This window comes from Tupaia chinensis, unplaced genomic scaffold (genome assembly GCF_000334495.1).
Source record: "Tupaia chinensis unplaced genomic scaffold, TupChi_1.0 Scaffold143796_1, whole genome shotgun sequence".
NCBI lineage: Eukaryota > Metazoa > Chordata > Mammalia > Scandentia > Tupaiidae > Tupaia > Tupaia belangeri.
In genome coordinates, this window is record NW_006203646.1 from 6,472,070 (window position 1) to 6,493,813 (window position 21,744).

Here is a 21,744-nt window from a genome sequence, read left to right on the forward strand (position 1 = left end):
GGGATCTTGGGCACGCACACACATGCGCCCGGCGTGAGTTCTAAGTCACCGGGTCCGGGACGCGAACCGCGGTCGACTACGTGGGAGTCCAGCGACATAGCCATTACGCTAACTGCTGGTTCCCGGATTCATTAGACTCTTAACTAATGATGACTTTTCTGGATTTCTGTTTATCCATAATATCTGACAAAGTAACTAAATAACTTTCCCGAGGGAACACAGTAAGGAAATGTTACAGCTGAGACCTGAACCAAGGATCCTATGTTCCTTCTATGCCATGCTTGATCCCTACAATCAATAACGGGTAATGTTGGTCAGTGATGATTACCATATTGTCCTTTTTCTTCTCCCACAACACAGTCTCCAGTGGAATATTCTGTTCAGCAACTTCAAGTCATATAAGAACCTAGGTGTGCCAGGGAAAGACCAACCCATAGTTGCTGAATATAGGAGCTCTGCCTTTTACTATCTGGACTACCAATGGGCAGAAGTAAAATCTTTGACTTTAATAATAGGAAGGGTGCTATCTGACTACTGAGAGAACAACCGTGTACCTTCTGAGAGTGCTGCCACTACTGCAGAAATATAACAGCATTGTCTATAAAATAACAGGATATTTTTTCATGGTGCATGTCAGCAGGGTATCTGATTGATACACTGCATTGTTTTCAATCATGGTTTTATGAGGCCCCCATTAAATATTGAAAACCCAGCTATATATTTAGAACAGTAATTAGTCTGAAGCAGCCTCCATGCCCTATTCCCTGTTAAAGTTTTAAAGTAAACCAAGGATGATGAATATTTAATGTACTGTACCTCATTGTCATCTGATAATAAGATTTGTTATAGGGTTATAAAATGTTATGTTAGGTTCTTACAGCACATCATTAATATTGTAAAATGTAGCTGGGCTCCCAGGCAGAGCTGCCTGACAGAAAAACAATAGAAAGATAAGTGATATCAACCATTTTCTCCAAGGGCTTAGAAGACAACCAGACAACAGGTTTTTAAAAAAAAAAATGCCTTTGAGAACTAGATACATTTGCTATGTATGAAGAGAAAAGAAGAGAGAAGGTAACGAAGGATGTAAAACAAAAGAGACGATAAAGGGGAAAAGCCAAGAAAATATGGAAAACAGACTAGATAAGGTGGCTAGTGGTGGGGAGAATTCAAGTATCAGATAGAAAGTTGGATGGAACAAGCACTAAAAGTCCTTTCCCACATTTAGACCTCAGATTCCATGCTCCCTTCAAAGGGGATCAGAATATGTCACCTCGAAAACATACCACTTTGGCATAAGGACTATTTTGAGCTAGAAGAAACCAAGAAAAATCAGACACAAGAAGCTCTCTAAGCTCTCTTAATTTGCCTAAAAGCAGGGCATAAAATTCTCTTCTGGAGCTGTCTCTGCCTTCCCATACTAGAAAGAAGAGAACAACCTTTATGGTCAGCAACATATTGGGCCCTTGGAAAAGTCAACATTTTTCCATAGCAAGCCATAGAAAAACACATCATGACTTTTCCAATGACCCAGTAGATGGCATCAAAATGAGCCTGTGTGTACCAACTTTACTAAATAACTCTTACAAACCATTAATTTCCCCCTATATTTTCCAACCACCTTCTCAAAATTTGCTGCCCCTAGAAGTCTACACCCTCTTATTTTATCCAGGGTTTTCTCTACAATTTATCTCCCTTTGTTAAAATAATATAAAAGCCCCAGAATCTAAATGCTTCTTTGGGTTTCCACTATTTCTCTGTGAAGCCCCCAAGTGCATAAAATTTTAAAAATCAACATCAACAAAAATGCATGTGCCTTTTCTCTTATTAATTGCTCTTTTGTCAGTTTAATTGGCAGACCCTGGTTAAAGAACCTAAGTGTTCAAAGAAAGTTTTTCTTCCCTTATACCTTATAGTCAAAAAACCTTAAAGCTGTAGAGATCTCATGTGGCCATTTACCTCATCTCATGGATTCTCAGAAAGTTTCCATTGGCCCTCAGAACAATTGCTGCTGTCCACAAAGTAAACTCTGATAATAAAATAAGTGTCACTTGGCAGCTGTAACAGTAAACCAAGATTAGAGTTTAGACACTATTATTTATTTATGGTCCATTTCTGTGAACCATATAGAAAGAGGACAAAGTATTAGAAGAGCTATCAAAACCTAATTTAGGGACACAGGTTTCTAAACCATTAGCGCCAGAAGAACCTTGGCAATCATAACAGCATATAGTGGTTAGGAGTGTGACTTGAGCAGAACAGACAACTTTGATTTCTGCCACACACTAATTTCATGACCATAGACTTTCTGCACATCACTGTGATGTGCTACTAATCAAAACACAGATTATGAAAATAATGAATTTAGCACAATGAGTATTTGATTTAAACATGTAGTAAATATGAGCAATGATACTGACAATGATGAAGGAGAAAGAGGAAAAGAAAACATCTAACTTACTCTTACAAATAAGACAAGAAAGGCCTACAAAGAAGAGAAAACTTGTTAGAGAAAATATAGCTCACTATTGCTGAAACTGAAGTTAGTCAAAAACCCCTTTTTTGCCATAAATAATAGAATATAGTTATTAGGTACCTATTACAGTATTGGATGCCTTGGGATCAACAGTAAAACATAAAATCTTTAATGTCATGTAATAAGATTTATTGCTGTGTGAATAATGTAAAATGTATGCCATGAATTATATTTATTTGATGAAAGTACTATAGAAATTAAATATGTCTCCAAAAAGTTTATGAGACTGAGAAAAAACTCTTATGTTATAATATAAAATGAAAAAGTAGGGAAAAACTATTTGTAGATAATTTATTGGTTCATTGGGAAAGTCATGACACATTTTTGCACAGAAAAAGATGGAAAAAATGTCATGACTTTCCTGATGACCTTATACACACACATACACATACACACATACACATACACACACATACACACACATACACAAGCACACATACAGGTGAGTAAAAGCTTCTATTCACAGTAGTAACTAGGGAGGCAAAGCATTAATAAGACAAAGAAATGTGGTATTATCTGTTGAAGATATTTTATAGTTTTATCAACTGGACTAGGGAGAAATATTCACCTGCTTAAATATCCATTTTGTAAGCCAAATAATTGATTGAATGTATAAAATAAAATGAAATTTAAAAAATTTATAGACGATTATAAGAACTATATTAAGGAAACAAAATAATTCCTAGTATGATGTTATATTGTATTAATACCTATAGAATTTTTTCAGAACTTTGCCCAGCTCTGTGAGCTGGTAGTTAAGGTAACTAGATCCCACATGGCCAACCCTACTGTTTAAGTCCTGGACCTGGCAACTTAAAAAACAGGCTGGGGACATGTAGGTGTGTGTGTGCCCCAAATCAAGACTATATGGAGAAATAGAGAAGGGATTAATGCATGGCCGTACACCATGGGAGGTTCTGCCTCCCTTTTTCTTCTCTTTCTTCCTACCACAAGCACACATGCCTTCTGGCAAAAAATTTTATAAAAAGGATCTTTTCAGAACTTGACAAAGCACTTCTAAATTTCATCTGAAAAAACTACAAAAAAAGTAATAGAAAATTTTTTTTCAGTTTTCTATTTTATCAGGCTGAAATAGATTGTTAGGTCCCATTGTTGGCATTTGTGGTGGACATGTAAATCAGTCTTATCTTTCCAAAGGAAAGGTTGGCAATAGGCGTGAATATTTCAAATTAGTACACTCTGAGATTGATTGATTCTCAATGCAGTACATTAAGGAGATCATCAGAGTACTGAAAGGTTCAGAGAAGCATCGTTTTGTTCACGTAAGTGAATAAACAACCTAAAAACAAAATATTCAACATTGATTTAGCTAACTGGTTAAATTATTGGTCAGATAAATCCCAGTTCAGCAATAAAAAGGAACACTAAAGTTCTAAATACATAGTATCTTGTTTAGTGAAAAAACAGATTACAAAACAAAATATAATTCATGTAAAAATATAAGCACACAAAAAATATTTACAAAAATGTTCATTTAAAGATGTTGAGATATGTAGTCTTGGTGTTTTTTGTTTTTTTGTTTTCCTTTTTATTTACATTTTTTCTATTGTTCATTTTTCCCCCCCAAGGAGCCTAAATCTTTTATTTTCCAGACATGGGTACTATACTGCGATACTCCTGCCTCAGCCTCCTGAACAGCTGGAACTACAAGCATTCATCACCCTACCCAGCTTTTAAGGGTTGGCCAGGAATCAAGCCTGTGCCTCCCACATGGACTCAGCCTGCTGAAGAGCAACATAAACCACTACATGGTACCACAGCTGGGCTTTGAATCATTTTGATAATCAGAAAAAAAAACAATAAAGCTCATTTCATGTTTTAAAATAAAAAGCAGCACTTCAAGTGGAGAGAAAGAAAAAGAATGAGTCAATATAATCAAAAAAGAAAAGATTAATCTAAAATCCTCATTTTAGTGAATTACTTCAATCTCCTCATCAAAACTTACCTAAGAGAGTGAAGGGAGTTACAAAGTTGCTTAGTTTGCAAATGTTTTGTTTTGTTTTTTCCTTCCCTTGAACCTGTACCAATTTTAATGAGCAGAAAAATGAGTGAAGATGGAGAAAAATGGGCAATCCAATTCTAGATAAGTTTTAAGTAACCTCTGCAGGATCCCAAGGGAAGGAAAAGGAAGAGAATATGAACCTAAAGAGAGATCATTTGGGGTTAGTTTGAGAAAAGATACTCTAAAAATGTAGTAAACTCAGAATCTCTGGAGATCATTAAGCAGAAGTGGACAACTTCTTGTCAAAGATGTCTTAGAGAAAATGGTCTCATCAAAGGAGGCTTTGGATGAAATGGCCTTTAAGTTACATTCTAACCCAAAATTGGCTCTATTTCTCTGTAGCACTAAAAAGGGGGTAGTTCTTTCAGTATTGAATTTAAAAGATGCCCACAACGATTCCCAGAAAGACGGTGGTTTAAATGAAATATCTTTGTTCTACAACTTAATTCAAATCTTTCTATTTATCTTAAATCAAAGCCTAGGGCTTCTGGTGGTTGACTAAAAATTTTTGGAGTCCTGGGCAAGAAAATCACTGAAGGGTCATCGTTGTCATGAAGTAAGAAGATATTGAGACCACTGACAGAAAGGACTCGGGGGAGGATCTCAAAACATGGAACTTGGAAATATTTTGTTCAGAGAGATCTGTGGACAGAGAAGACAGATTAACAAAAACCTCCAAATGTGCCAGATCATCAGAGAGCCTAAAGATCCAGAAAACGTCTTAACAGATGAACTGGATTGAATACAGGAGACAGAACAGGATGACGTTGTCAAGGTTAATAGCACACAGAGGGAAAAAGCAACTTTAGGCACAAATATCAAGCAAAACAGAAGAAAACAGAACTAGCCTTTGATAGATGCTGAACAGAGAGAAGGCAAACCGAGAAGGAAAATAAATAAGAGAATGTCAAGACATCTATACATGTCCCTCCCACAATGTCTACTCCTATATCCCCCTAAAAAAACTTTCAAGAAATAAAAGATACAGTTTTCAATTAGACTAACTAATAGATTAGGGGAGAAGATATTCAGGATCAAGGCTGAGATCTTATTAAGTGACCAGAAAAACTAAAAACAGAGTATGAAGAAATAAATAAAAGGATAACAATTACAAGAGAAAACAAGTGAAAATGAATTAAAGGTTGACTGTAAGAGATTTAACATACAAATAAAAGGAGTTACAGAAAGGGAAGAAAGGCAAACAGAAAACAGAAGATCTACAAATTTAACACATTTACAATAAAAATTTCAATAGGGTTTCCATAGAAATTGAAAAGCTGATTCTAAGTTTATAGAAGGTCATCTCCATAGTATAGCACTAAAGTCTTCCACATGGAAAGCCTGAATCTCACATGACCAACCACAGTTTGAATCTCAGCTCCAGTATTTTGAAAATCTTGCTGGGATCACGTGAATATGTTCCCAGAATCTTGACAGCATGGAGAAATAAAAGAAAAAAGATGGTGGTGTGATCAGAACCCATTGAGGGATGCTTTCTTTTTCAGTCTTTTTTTCTGATAAGTACGGATTACCCTATGGTAATTAAAATAGAATGAAATAAAAAAATAAAAATAAATAACATATATATAAATAGTTCTGAAAACACTTTAGAATCAATGGAAAAGTTAATAATAACAAAAATGAAAACCTTATGCTATCTTATTTCAGATCTTACTATACCAAGAGAGTAGCCACCAACCATTCGCATTTGACAGAGATTCAAATGCAGGAAAGTGAATTGGAAAGCTTTGGAGTAGAAAAAAAGAAAATCTTTAAATATACTCTGATTGGAGACTGATGGTATGAAGAATCTGGAAGTTGGCATGTTTTTAAACAAACATCAAAAGACACGATACAAAATATGAACTTCTTGAAGAGAAATTCAAAAAGTTCATGAAAAATTAAATTAAAAGATAAAAATTAAACAGGCAAATTTTATTTTCCAACATTAGTTCCATCATATTCAAGACAGTTTTGTAAGTGATGACCCTAGAAATGTCAGAACATATAAAACTGTAATATATGACAAATTGACATTACGGAGTTGGAAGGTTGATTTTTTTTTTTAATGGCAGTATAATCGGTCATTCATTAGGATGACAATAAAATGAATTCCTAAGGTACATAATACAAAGTAAAGATAAAAAAAAAAAAGAAAATCAAATTCTGCAAGAAAGTTTAGGTAACTTCATGTATAACTCATATTAAAGCAGAAAAACCAAGTGTTTTAAGCAAAAGACAGTCTTGGTCTATTTAGCCTGTTATAGCAGTATATCATAGATGGAGTGACTTATGAACAACAGAAACTCATTTCTCACAGTTCTGCAGGTTGGGAAGTCCTGGATCAAATTGATGGCAGGTTTCATGGATAGTAAGGGCCCACTTCCTGCTTTACAGAGGGTTGTCTTTTCACTGTGTAATCACATGATGGAAGGGACAAATGAGCTAACTGGTCTCTTATAAGGGTACTACTCCATCCATGAGGACTCTACCATCATAACCTAATTATCTGTCTAAAGTCTCATATCCAAATACCATCACACTGGAAAACTGGCTTCAACCTAAAAATTTGAAGGACAAAAACATTAAATCCATTGCAGATATTATAAACAAATTACAATGCTGAAGAATGAAATCTAGTATCTGTAATATATTTTAAAATATCTTCTAAATTGAAAAGGAAACTTCCTAAGAGAAAAATATGCAAGGTTATGAGTAAAAATTCACAGAAGGATAAATCCAAATAGCCAGTAGGAAATAGTAAAGAGCCTAAAGCTATTGGTGGTCAGAAAAATGCAAACTAATACAGCAGTGAGTTATAATTTTATAAACCAAATTGGCAAAAGACCAATAACAACTATCACTGGTGGGAATATAGAAAGGAAAAGGCTATTCTTTACATATTGGTGTTAAAATGTAATTGTTATTAGTGGTTTTGGAATACATTCTGGCAGCATTTATTAAAATTTAAAATGTATGTACCCTTAACTAACTAGTTCTACTCCTTGAAATGTATAGAATAAAACCAAATCTTGGGGCCAGCAGGTGGTATAGTGGTTAAAGCACTAGACTCCCACATGGCCAACTACAGTTCAAATCCCAGATCTGGTGGTTCACTTTTTTTCTCTCTCTCATTGAATTAAAAAATAATAATTATAAATAAAATTAAATAAATAATTTTTTTAAAAAAGAAGTCTCGTTGCTAGCCTCATAGCTTAATGATTAAGGGAACTGGATCCCACATGGCTAACTGTGGTTGGAATCCCAGACCTGGAGGCTTGAAAAACATGCTGGGAGTATGTTAGTGCATCCCCAAAATGGAGGAAAAGGACTGAGGCATGGCCATGGCCCAATGTAGGATGCTTTCTCTCTCTTACCCTCTGGCAGTAAAATAAATGGATAAATATCATATACATATATATATGATACTATATATATATAATATTATATAGTATATACATAATAAAAAACTAAATCCCAGTACATAAACATAAAGATATGTTTTTAATATATGTTTTAAAGATATGTTTGGTGCAACAATGTTTGAAGTAGCCAAAACAAGACAAAACAATCCTGGATGAAAACTTAATATCCATCATTTGTGGAAAGGCTGACTAAATTATAGCTATGATGTAATGACATGCATGCATGTAACTTAATAAAATAATGTATATGCAAATAGTTTGCCTATCACTAGCATATCACTAGTTTAAAAAGTCATTTATATTACAGTGTGCACAGTGTGGCACTATTTTTATTTGTTAAAACATATATATGTTTGTATATGCATGGAAAATAATACAGGTTGAACCACTTTAATCCAAAATCTGAAACTTTTGTGCTCCAACACAATACCGAAAGTGGAAAATTCCACACTTGGCTTCGCGAGATGGGTCACAGTCAAAACACAGACACTGTATATGCAATTTATTCAGTACATCCAAAGGTAAAAAAGATCCTACGGTCCCCTTCAGCTGTGTTATATCTTTTCTGCAGATGCCTGAACTTAACCGCATGAGCACACTCACCAAGGGTTTCACACACGAAATTATTCAATTATATAAAATTCTTTTTATTCTATGTGTATAAAATGTATATAAAACATAAATAAATGTCATGTTTAGATTTAGTCCATCTCCAAGATTTTTCATCATGTATATGTGAATAATCCAGGGGAAGATGGGAAACAAATTAAAATTCCAAACACTTTTGGTCCCAAGCATTTTGGATAAGGGATACTCAACTTCTAACATCCAACATTCATTGAATTATTCTTTTGTGCTATACGCATTGATGCAAATAACATATACCTTTTAATCCTCTCAACAGCGCTATGAGATAAGTAACTAGTGTTAGCCTCACTTCACACATTTGAAAACTAAGGCTTAGAGGAGTTTAGGGGCTTTTCCAAAATAACCCAACAGGTGACTGAAAGAGCATACATCATATTAACATTGCTTGCCATTAGGAGGGAATAAGGGCAGAGGGTGCATGGAGAAAGGGTAACAGAGGCCTACGTTTTTCTCTTCATTTACTCAGGACATTTTTCACTGTTTTATAATGAGTCTGTGTTTTATAATCAAGTTGAAACATTTTTAAAATTTGCCCTACACTTAACCATAGAAGTGAAGCAGTTTAACTTTCCTCTTTTATACCCTTTCTGCATTTAAATTTATTTCCTCCACTTACTTCTCAGTGTCATTTTTCTTTTAGTTTTATTTCTGCCTCCTAACAACATTGTTCAGTCTCCTCAATTTTTCTCTAATTCTCGTCTTCAAAGCAAGATAAATTATATCCCCAACATCCTCACACACACACACACACAGAAATCCTAGGGAGAAGAACAGAAAGAAACCAAGCTCTCTAGTCAAGCTTACAGAGGATTATGCATGTCAGAGAAATGCATTTTGATGTGAAACAGATCTGAAGGCAAACTCTAGAGAACAGAACCATCAAGCATTATTTGAGGGAGGTGATCAGGCAATGTATCTGGGATGGCATCAGACAGAATGTATTGTCATACATGGGAAGAAGGAAACAAAACTAAGATAGAGGATGAGAATACCTTAAAGTCCTAATATTAAACAGAGTTCGGAATACTGCACTCCAGTGTCAAATCCCACAACAGTCTGGAGAAAATTTTTTGACTCAGAGAGAGAAAATCTCTTCAGCCTCTTAAGTCACTAGATCCCTGCCTCAGCTTAGCGCCTGACTTTGAGCGGGTTCCAAGCTCCAGTTGGAAATGGAGATAGAGAGTGGATTAAGCACAGTTGGGCTTTCACACTTAAACCTTGAGCATTAACAGTTCAGCAAAGCAAGGTTTTCCCACTGGAACTACTGTACTTCCAAATCCAAACTACTGACAAGCTCCCAAGTTTAACGCATCTGTAAGAAAAATGTATGTGTGTTGACCATAAACTGGAGCACACATCTTAAAGCGGAATCAGAGGTCTAGGAAAACAGCCAAATTGAGGCTGCCTTGGCTAGACGAATAGTATTTCTCTCACATTGCTAGGCTTAAAAGAATACATTTTCCCAACATCAGCTTATCAAATATAGTAACAATGAAACATTTAAGAGTAAAAGAGAGAGAGATCCCTTAAGTGCAACTGTTTCTTAAAAAGATTTTACCCAAAACAGAAAATGATGTTAATATACTCCATTTAATAATTTCTATCTCACATTTTCAAAAAGTTTGAGCATTTAAAGTCAACTTATTATTATGATAAAACATACAGAGATATTTTTATCCACAACAGGCTCAGTTTCAAAAATCTTGTTATACTTAACAGCTTGTTCCAAATGCTGAGTGTGATTTAACCCTAGGCAGGAACATCTAGGGATGCATATTTTTCTTTATAGCTTTTCTCTGGAAATTTACTTGAATTCTCAAAAGACCATACAAAGTAAAATTTAGAAAAAAGAAAACACTTCATAAAAGAATTACTAACATAATCTAAAATTATGTTTCACTAGGGTAAAGGAAAATCCACCAAGACTTTCCTAAAAGCTTACATCTCTCCATTGTAAGTGAAATCCCCATAGGAATGACTTTCTACAGCTAAGTTCCCTCTGAGTTGGCCTTACAATGGGGCTACCAAAGGAAAGAGGTTGAACACAGCAAGAAGAGAAGTGAATGGTGCCAGAAAACTATAAGCATAACAACCATGTGCTAAGAATTAGTGAGGATGAATTTCCTTCCTCTGTGGAAGGAAATAACAATAAAAAAATAACAGTAATAATAGAAATTGCTTCCAATCATTAACCACCCACCATGGGCGAGACACTAAGTCAATTGTGTTCCTTGTAAACCTCACATGAGTTATTTTATTTCATTTGGAAGACAAGAAAACTGCGCCTCAGAGAGATTTGACCCTTAGTCCACAGCTAAAGCGGCAGAGGTAAAATAAAATCCTCTACCTTGTCTGTTTCTGAAGTTCCTACTTAGAGACCCATGAGAAAAAGAGATGCTCCCTAATATTAGATATAAGGATAAAGAGGGTGGGACCAGCAGTTAGTGTAATGGCTATGTTGCTGGACTCCCACATAGTCGACCACGGTTTGCATCCCGGACCTGGTGGCTTAAAACTCACGCCGGGCATGTGTGCGTGTGTGCCCAAGATCCCAAAAGGAGAATGGAGGAGAAGGGATTGCAGCATGGCCAGCCTCCCTGGGGGGTGATTTCTCGCTTTCTGTGTCTCTGTCTCTCTCTGTCTGTCTGGCAGGCGTACGTGCCCTGTAGCGAAAACCTCTCCAAAAAAAAAAAAAAAAGGATAAAGAGGATAAGCATGAATGTATAAGGCAGTGGTCCCCAACCTTTTGTAAACAAGTTTTCCATGGATCAGATGGGGGAGGAGGAGATAGTTTCAGGATATTTCAAGTGCATAATGTTTATTGTACATTTTATTTCTATTACATTATAATATATAATGAAATGATTATACAGTTCACAATAATGTATTTGCAGCCACTCCCCAGTGCTAATATCACTACCTCAGCTCTCTCTCAGATAATCAGGCATTAGATTCTCACAAGGATCATGTGGTCTAGATTTCTTGTAGGCACAATTCACAGTAGAATTCATGCTCCTATGAGAACCTAGTGCTATCACTGATCTGACAGGAGGCAGAGCTTGGGTAGTAATCTGAGTGATGGAGAGTGGTTGGAAATAAAGAGAAAGCTTTGCTCTCTTGCTACTGCTCACCTCCTGCTGTGCTGCCAGTTCCTAACAGGCATGGAACATGCTCTGTGGCCTGGAGGTTGGATACCTCCTGGTATAAAGTACATGAGAAAAAGAGGAGAGCTGAGGAGTAGAAATTGGGGTTGAAGAAGGAGAGGGAAAAAGAAGTGGGGAAATGCAAAAAGAAAATGGAATTGATTTCTATAGTCCTTGAAAATCATCCAGGGATAATGGACACTTTTTTTTTTCAAGCAAGATGTCCCTGTTTGTGTCCCTCAGCTGCCAAACTATTTAAAAACCATCTTCCTACCTATATTGTTCTGAAACTTATACCACAAATAACTTAAAATCTTTACTAGTGAAACAAAATAGGGATAAGGAGCCAAGCTGTGATATTCAAGCTCCAAAAGATTCAGAGTTGGATTGATTTTGAGTTATTACCAATTAAATTTATCTGGGGGATGCATCTCCAGAACCCAAAACAAAGTTTAACAACCATGACCATGAATGACTTCATTTTAGTATGACCCGCTCTGTCAACTCTACCTAAAATAAGACAGCAAGTCACTGTCCCTACCCACTAAAATCTCAGCATCTCATCAGGAACATAGCAGAGAAGCTGTGTTCAAAGGCTCAAGCAACATAAAATCTATGGAGCTAAGACTTTCTGTGACATGGTATCTACATCAGTAGGGCTTTTGTTTTGTTTGGGAAAAATAAAAACAAAAACCAGAACTAGTTCTAGATAACTAGATAACTGAAGCAGAACAGCTTGATTGGAACATAGGATCACTCAAAGAATGAAAGAAACTGCTAAAGTGCCAATCTTGGAAGAAAGAGGAAAAAAGGATGCAGGGATCTGAGCAGCAGAAAGTGGTCAATAATTAGGGTTCAAACAGTGCAAAGAATTAGCTCCAATTGTCTTGTCATCTTGGCATCACTAACTCAATATTTAAAGTCTCCAAAACAAGAATTAATTTGGCCCTCTTTGGGGCTCTTGCTGACCCCTTGGCTGGGGCAACTTGATTGACAGTTCCAAGGATCTACACAATGGGTAAGAGGGACAATGTTCCAAAAAAAGCATGTGTATGTGGAGGTGGAGGAGGAGGGCCATGAAGTGGGAAATGGATGCTGAGTTGAGGGGAAAAGTCACCACACTGTCCTCAAGGTTTGACTTCTATTAGAGAACTTTCATTTGATAGCTTGATTTGGATTCTCTAAATCACTCATTCTCATCTTCTCTCCCTTTCCCCTCTTAAGGGAGGGAGAAGGAATAGAAGAGAGGGTTATTCAGGAAGAGAATGACTTTTAAAAATATTCAAGACAACAATTCTAGATGAAAGTAATGAGCTTATGATACCATTCTTTTGTTTCTTTTAGGTGTTCAGACATTTTTAAAGCAAGTTTAAGTTTGCAACAAAATTAAGAGGAAAGTACAGAGATTTCTCATATATCCTCCCCTCTGTGCCCTAATACATGCATAGACTTCCTCATCTTTCTTATTGAATTTTTTATCAACAGGATTACATGTACTCACCAGAGACAGAGAGCAGAAGGCACCACTGAATGGGGTGTAGTCAGGCCACAATTCCTTCTTCATCTCTATTCTGTTGGGATTTAGGTTTTCATGCACATGCACCCAGAATGTTTTTCAAGTTCCAGAGCCAGAATTTGAACTATGCTCAATCATGTGCTTCCAGGTTTTGGCAATTATGAATAAAGTTGCTATTTACATCCTTGTGCAAATTTTTGTGTACACTGCTATATACATCCTTGTGCAAATTTTTGTTTTCAACTCATATGGGTAAATATCAAGTAGGACAATTACCAGATTACATGGCACTGGTATGTTCAGTTTTATAAGAAATTACTCAATTGTCTTCCATGGCTATACCATTTTGCATTCCTATCAGCCATGCAGAAGAATCCTCTTGTTCCACAGTTTCATTAGCATTTGATATTGTCAGTGTTGAAGATTTTGCCATTCTAATAGGTGCATGGTGGTATCTTTTTTTAAAATTCCTCATAGGGCATGGGTGCTCACTGGAGAGGGAGGGAAGGGAGAGGGAGAGGGGGAAAAGAGAAAGAGAGCGTGCGCTCAAGAGAGTACCCAGCATGAGAAACTGTCTTGCCGCAATGTCTTCTTCCCCATTTCTCCCTCTTTTTAGGATTTTGGTCACACAGGCACCCAGTGTCTTGTTCAAGCTGCTGAGTCCCAGACTCAAACCTCACATTCAGCCATGTGAGATCCAACTGCCTTCACCACCACAGTACCAGCGGGCCAGGAGGTGTATCTTGTTGTTTTAATTTGTATTTCCCTGAGGAGCATCTTTTCAAAAGTATATTTATTTGCCATGGGTATAACCTTTGGACGAAGTATCTGTTAAAGTCTTTGGTCTTTTCAGACCACTTTTAAAAGACATTTTGAAACATTATAACAACAGGAATATTTATTTTGGCAACTTAAAATAGCTGTCTTCTAAGAGGATGAATTTGAGGAATGTGAGGTCCTTTATTCTGACACCTTGATTTGAAGAGCCAAGAGGCTAGAATGTGGAATTGTAATCAGTTGCAACCCCTGGTCTGCTCAGAACATGCGAATGGAAGCTGCCGTTTTGAGGAAAACCACTTGTAGTCTGTGTTCCAAAATCAAACTGAGAGGTGATCAGAAAAGCAAAACGGAAAAGTGAAATAGGGAGGTACACATGTAGAAAGCAGTCTGAGTGGAATGAGAGAGGGAACAAGATTAATAGGACAACTGGCTTGACATCTATTGGCCTTCCAAGTCCAGTTTATATCCCTCCTAAGGAATGGTCATATTTCTAGTCCTTGAGTCAAAGACTAACTCTGGGTACCTATGATAAATCCTTCTATAATTGAACCAGATGGATTGGGTTCTTATTTATGGCCATCAAAACAGTTGCAGTGTAAGACTTTCCTTTAACCTTGGGATGAGAGTTCATGGTCTGGCCAGTAAACCTAGTGGAGAATAGCAACAAAGTGAAGACTGGATGCCAAGATGGATCATTTGACACAGAAGAAGGTTTGTGAGAGGACCTTGCTATGGAAGCTTTAGCCTCAGGAACTATAGGGGTAGAGATACAAACATCTACAAGTTCAGAAAAACAAAAATTACAAGTAGAGATCTGAAACTTGTAGTTCCATTGCCATCCCCACAGCCTGTGTTGGGTGAATCATGACACTCCTACCAGCCTGCCTCAGATGGTGAGCGAACTGAGCAATGAGGAGACTCATCACTACTTTTCACAGCTCCTGAGTAGTGAGCGATTACTGTGATTAACAAGCACGCCAGGTCCATTCACATGATGAACTTGCAGCTTTGGACAGTGAGAAATTGTGATGATTAGCAATTCAGAGTGATTAAAAGTTCACTGGCTAAGGCAAAACCCAGCGGATGGGGAAAAAGTGAGAGAGAGAGGGGAATGCTCATTGCAAGGCATTGATGCTGATTCAGAGCTACTAATATGAGGATCAGAGGACAGACATCAATTGTCATTAACTTGGTTGCATCCACAATGACCCATATTAAACTCAGCTTCTCTGGCAGAGGGAAGGGAGGGGAAAAGCAGTAATTAACAAAAGAACATTGTCATGTTTTGAAGAAGAAGTTTGAAATCTTCTTTATCCTGTAAAAATACAATTAACTTTAAAACATTTCTCTTAACTCTATTTGGGCAATTTCAAGGATGGTTTCATTTAAGAAACTCAAGTACCTAGGGGCTGGATGCTGGCACAGTGGTGAAATACTACAAGACTGACCACATCAAAGGGTTTTGATTTTGCATCTAGAGACCTCCCTGTATGCTGTACATAAGTGTGCAGTGGTGGCTAGGGTGCACGACACCATGAGGATCCTGTTGAAGGTGCTGTTTCTTATGCTCATTGAATAAGAAATAAATGTAAAAACTTGAAAATAATAAAGAAATACAAGTGCATCAAAACAGCATAGAAAAGACAACATGGTGGTTAAAAGCTTGGGCTCTGAGTCTTATGCATCAAGATGAATCATGTTTTTCCTGCCTAACAGCTGTGAGGTTTTAAAGTTTACTATACATCTGAAAAAGGTGGTTAATATCAGTAGCTGTGGCCATTGAATTCATGAAGACTTCAATTATAAAATGCCTAGAAAGTGCTTAGAAATGTGGCTAGCATACCATGCTCGAGAAATATCAGGTTGTTGGAAAGTCATGACACATTTTTGCATAGAACATAAAAAATATATCATGATTTTTCTGATAACCCGGTATTATTACTAATGACTTTGAAAGAAATCCTGAAATCATTTCATCTTTCAATGGAGATCTCAGGGATTTCTATGCTTTTATTTGCTCCCATGAAGTCTCTGTCACTTGAGCATACTTACCAAATTTACAGTCGATACGATATTGAGGAAAATGTTCAATAAAATAGATGACAAAATTGAGATTCCAAATATCTCAGCTGACTGTGATGATAATTCAACTCTAACATAATGGAATTGAATTCTATATCTTTTTCTCTATCAAGCACCATAGTGAGCCCTGAGCATATAAAGATGATTAAGAAGTGGTCCCTGCTCATAATGAGCTCAAAGTCTAGTTGGAAAGAAAGATGCCTATGCCAATGAAGGTGATTTCCCTGCATAATAAGCACAGACACAAAGCCATATCCAGAGACAGGAATGTGAAATCTTCAATGTGACAGAAAGGTAGGGGAAACTGAGAGAGCTTCCTCAGCTGGATTTCAGGCAAAAGAAACACAGTACACAAAGGAAGGAAATGTTGAATGGCCTAGCATATTTGAGAAACTATAGCAGAAAGAGAAAAGTGGTGAGTGAAAGGAGAACATGATGCAGAAATATAACATGGCCAAGAGGTTGAGAGGTCTCAGTGTCATGCTAGGAGCCCAGACCTTATCTTAAAGGGTGCAGAAAGCAGGGTACTAGTTTATTCAATAAATACATTGTACTAAGCACCTCCTTGAGCAAGACATTTTTCTAGGCACTAAGAAAATGGTATCAGACAAGAGTTCCTGTTCTCTTGAAGCAGAAGGGAATGGACAATGAACATGTTGATAAGTTTTAAAATTTTTTTCAGATAGTATTGAGTGCTATCTAATATACTATAAAGTACAATGGGGTAAGAGAATAGTAATGCAGACAGGGATGATACTTGAGCCAAGGCGGGCTGAGCGTGTTCTTTGAGAAGGGAGCATTTGAGCTGAGGCCTGAATGAGAAGAACCAAGCCAGGTGAAAATGTACAAAAATCAAATTCAAATACCCACTCTTTTAAGAGAAAGAAGGAGGCAACAATGTAGACCACTTGAGGGGGGACTGGTAGAGGATACAACTAAAGAAGAAAGAAGCCAGGAGCTAGGGGTTCTCTGTGGGAGCCCTGGGGCTAGCCCCTGGGGCATTTCTGCCACTCTGTTAAGGTGTTTTATTTTTTATTGACAATAACCAAAACTCCCTCCTGGCAACAAGTAGGCACAGGCCAGAACTACGAGATTTCCCTTAGCACACAGGACAGTATGAACATCAAAGAGTTGTCTTTCATCTTGTATGAATTTCTAATGTCCCACCAAATATTCATTTAGATAAAAATGCCTGCTTATAATGATCTGAGCCTAAAACCTAACTCCATTTTACATCAAAAAGCAATTTTTTTTTCAAAATAAGATTAGCCCTTAAATTTTCCAGATACTAGTATCTTATAAACTGAAGGAAGAACATACTTTTTTTTTTTTTTAATTTGAACATGACCAAGAGCACTTCGGAATATGTTACCAATTGCAATACTGCTCCAGGTTTTTGAGTTACTAGTCAAAACACAAAGAGACCTGTATTAATCTGCATTTGTCACTCACATCTTCCTGGTGACTTCACCTTCCTTGCATCTTCAAGTGTATTAAAGTATGCATGCACATACTGAAATATGCATTGCACAATTATAAGCCATTTTGCTTCCATTCTGCATCATATGAAATTAGGAGATTATTCCTGTTTTTTAATCAGTGATCAGATAGGTATATTATCTGTAAAATTATGAGAAAGGATGTGATTAAAATGAAGTCATAGGATCTGATAGCAGTGAGGACCACTGTAGAACATAGGAAGGAAAATGGATTTTATTTTAAGATCAATGAGAAGTTTGGGAAGTATTTTTTTTTTTTAAAAGGAAGTTTTGGTATCTGATTTACAGTTTTTACAGCTTACATCTGCATCTGTAGTAATGTGTTGAGGGATACAGGAAGGATTCAGAGAGACCAGAAAGAAGCAGAATGTAGGCATCTGGGCCTGGGGCAAGGTACTAACAATAGAATTGATGAAAGTTTTTGTTTTGTTTTGCTTTGTATCTTGTCTGCTTAGAACCCTTGAGGTATTTGCAGGCTCTCATTATATCATTATTATTTCTCTCTTTTTTTTGCTAACACACCTAGATCCTTCAAATACAAGGGGGACTTTTAAAAATTCATGTGGAAACAAAGTTAAAGTATGTCTATTTTGGTGCAAAAATTTTAAAATCCATGCCTAGGTATTTTTATATAATGCCCCTTTCTATATTTTTTGAAAACTCATCTATTCTATAAGGCAGTTTCTCAACTTCTTCCAACTTTGTTGTCATCTTCTAAGATTTGGTGTTGTCAATATCTCTTTTAAAGTATAACGACCAGAATTTAGGACAATTCTTTGAATTTGGCATGAATTATTCACTGGATAATTAGACAGCTAGCCCCAGTGACCACTTTCCCCAGCTGTCTATTGAAGAATGATTTAGCACTTTCTGTAACTGCTTTGCATCAGTTATTTATATACAACTTGTGAGGAAATATGACTTCCTTCACTGAGCCTATATACCAGCCTTCACATTTCTTTTTTTTTTTTTTTTCCGAGAGGTTTTTGGTATAGGGTGCGTGCACTCACCAGGAAGACAGAGACAGAAAGCGAGAAATCACCCCCTGGGGGGATGGCCATGCCGCAATCCCTTCTCCTCCATTCTCCTTTCGGGACCTTGGGCCTGCATGTACACGGCCCGGTGTGAGTTTAAGTCACCAGGTTCGGGTCTTGAACCGCGGTCAACTACATGGGAGTCCAGCGACTAACTGCTGGTCTCCCTTCATATTTCTAAGACCATTATACTAATTGCTTTTTCCCTATCCTTTTCATCAGACTCCAGTACATCATGAAGTAATATTAGAGAAGACCTCTACACATTACAAAAGCTTACAAAAAGCCAGTATGTGACAAATGCTAGCTGAATAGTCCAAAGAGAGTATATGTCATGGTGTTTGCCATTTTTCCATAGGATCCAACCTACAGAGTAGCCTTTCCTCAAACCATATTTTCTCATTAACTCTGTTCTGTCACCAACCATATCTATATAGGAGCAAAGACATACCCCTTTAACTCCAGTTCATTCAGGTGAATCTCTGAAGAACAGAATGTTTTATAAAGTTATAAGGTCCTTGGGCTTGCTCCATGGTCTAGTAGTTAAGACAGCTGGATAGCATATGGCTGATGGTGAAGTTTGAGTCCTGGATCCAGCAGCTTGAGAAACATTTCAGACACATGTGGGTGCATGCCCAAAATCCTGAAAAAAGGGAGAAATGGAGAAAGGATTGAGGCATGTCCATTCCCTATAGGAGGATGCTTTTTCTTCTTCCTCTCTCTCTCTCTCTCTCTCTCTCTGGCAAGCACACATGCCTCCTAGCACAAAAGTTATGAGTTCATCATCATTACAAGTAAGAGGCAAAGAGTAAATTACCTCTCCTGAAAATGTTGAACAAAAAAAATTCAAAGTAGGGGCAACTGCAAAGCTGTAGATTAACTAGATAAAATTTAAGCTCCCTTATCTATTTCACAGATTCCTTGATTCTTACAGTCTTCTATCAACTGGTCTTAAAGTTACCCTACTTCTCTTACTCACTCTTAGGGGATGATTCCACAAAACTCACTGTTCTAACTACCTATTTCTGCCTAACTAACCATCCCAAAACTTAGCGACTTAAAAGGCCATTTTAATTTGCTTATAGGTTTTACAGGTTAGGAATCTGGACAGAGAACAATAAAAGGGTATTTTTCTGCTCCTCAAGGCCTGTGTCCTCTGCTGTGAAAACATGAATGGCTGAGGATGGTTCAGACTACTGGGATCTGAAATTGTCTGGAAGCTTCTTCATGTACATATCTGGCACCTGGACTGGCATGCCTCAAAAACTAGTGTTGACTGAAATCACTAACTGAAGCATGAGGCTTCTCCACGGGTTTAGCTTCTTCATAGTATGGTGGGCTTAAGAGGAGTCATACTTCTTATGTGCCAGCTTAGGGCGCCCAGAGCAAGTGTGCAGATGAGCAAAACAGAAACTGAATTACATTTATAATCTAGCCCACAAGTCATCTAGTATCGCTTGGTATTGACTGAATCTGCCATAAGCCTGGCATGATTTAAGGGAAGGGGATATAGACCTGACTTCTCAATGGGAGAAATGTCAGAGAATTTGCAGCTGCATTGTAAAGTTGCCACACTCCCTAATGGGTTTTATTTTTAAATTTTAGATGATAACCACCATGGTTTTGAGGGTTTTTTAAATTAATTAATTTATTTTTAATTTCATTTTCTTTTATACATTCAATCACATTATTATTTGTCTTACAAAATGGATATTTCAACAGGTGAACATTTCTCCTAATACAGTTGATAAAACTACAAAATATCTTCAACAGATAATACCACACTTCTTTGTGATATTAATACTTTGCCTCCCTATTTTTCTTCTAAATGTCCTTCCTCAGACCCTCCTCTTGCACACATACTATATCTGGTATTTGCATCTATATACTGTGTTTCTATATCCTTTAGTGAATTAGTTTTAGTCATAGAGTGCGGTATGGTATATATTAAGTGGGGACATACAAAGCCTCTACTTCATAGCCTGGCTTTTTTTCCTTAATTTTTTTTAATTGAAGTAAAGTATGTATCTGCATACCTTTGGTACTAGAGCTTCTAAGTGAAACTGGGAAGAAGAGAAAGTAAAACAAAGCTTCTAGTGCACATGGAGAGATTTTTCTGGAGCCACGAGCACATTGGAGTGACTTTGGAGTGGAACAAAGGCTGACATTCTGGACACCTGCTGCTTCCTTTAGAGACCCTAGGAGTTTCAAGATCAAACTCTATAGCATCCCAAACCCCTGGGAGAAAAAAACCTTGCTCAGACTCAATTTATTGGACACTGGCCTTTAATCCACTGAAATGTGTATGTCCTACAAGTCTCTTAATGTTCTGTTTTGGCTAATTGGTTACCTAGACACATCCTTATCCTTACCTGGGGGCTAAAATCTGCTTAGGCCTAGGAGAAGAAACACATGGGAGATGACTATACTTCCCACAGAGACCCATCAAGTTCCACCTCTAAGCAACAAAGGAGAGCTACCTCAGCCAGGGAATTGAAATGCTTGAGGAAGTATCCCCGCCTGACTAAGTGTAGTACAGTTCTCCGAACCAACCACCAACTAATTATTCCTCACTGCACATCAGCAAAGGCTGATCTGATTAAAATCATAAATCACCCCTGTGTTTCTGTATGGAGGGTGTGGAATCGAGTGTGTTCAGGAAGATGTGCAACATCATTAAAAATGAGAACTTTGGTCAAGTCACAAGCATCCCCTATGTTTAGGGCCAGTGTTTTAGGTTCAAAGATGTTAATCTTTCAGTTCAGACTCCAAACCATTGAAACCGGAGGCAGATTACAAGTTGACAGCGCTGTGTGTTTCACAGGAGACCCTGCAGTCTTGGGAGGAAGAAGAAATGAGAATCTTACATGATCACTGATCAGTCTTAATAATGGTAATTAATAAGATTTAATTAAGTTAATTTAGCACCTGCCAGGCAAGTGCCAAACTCTTTACATAGATCATCTGATTTCATTTTATGACAAACCACAGAATCAGAAACCATATCCTAGAAAAGGAATCTACTCAAAATTACACTGTTTGGAAGTAATGGAGCCAG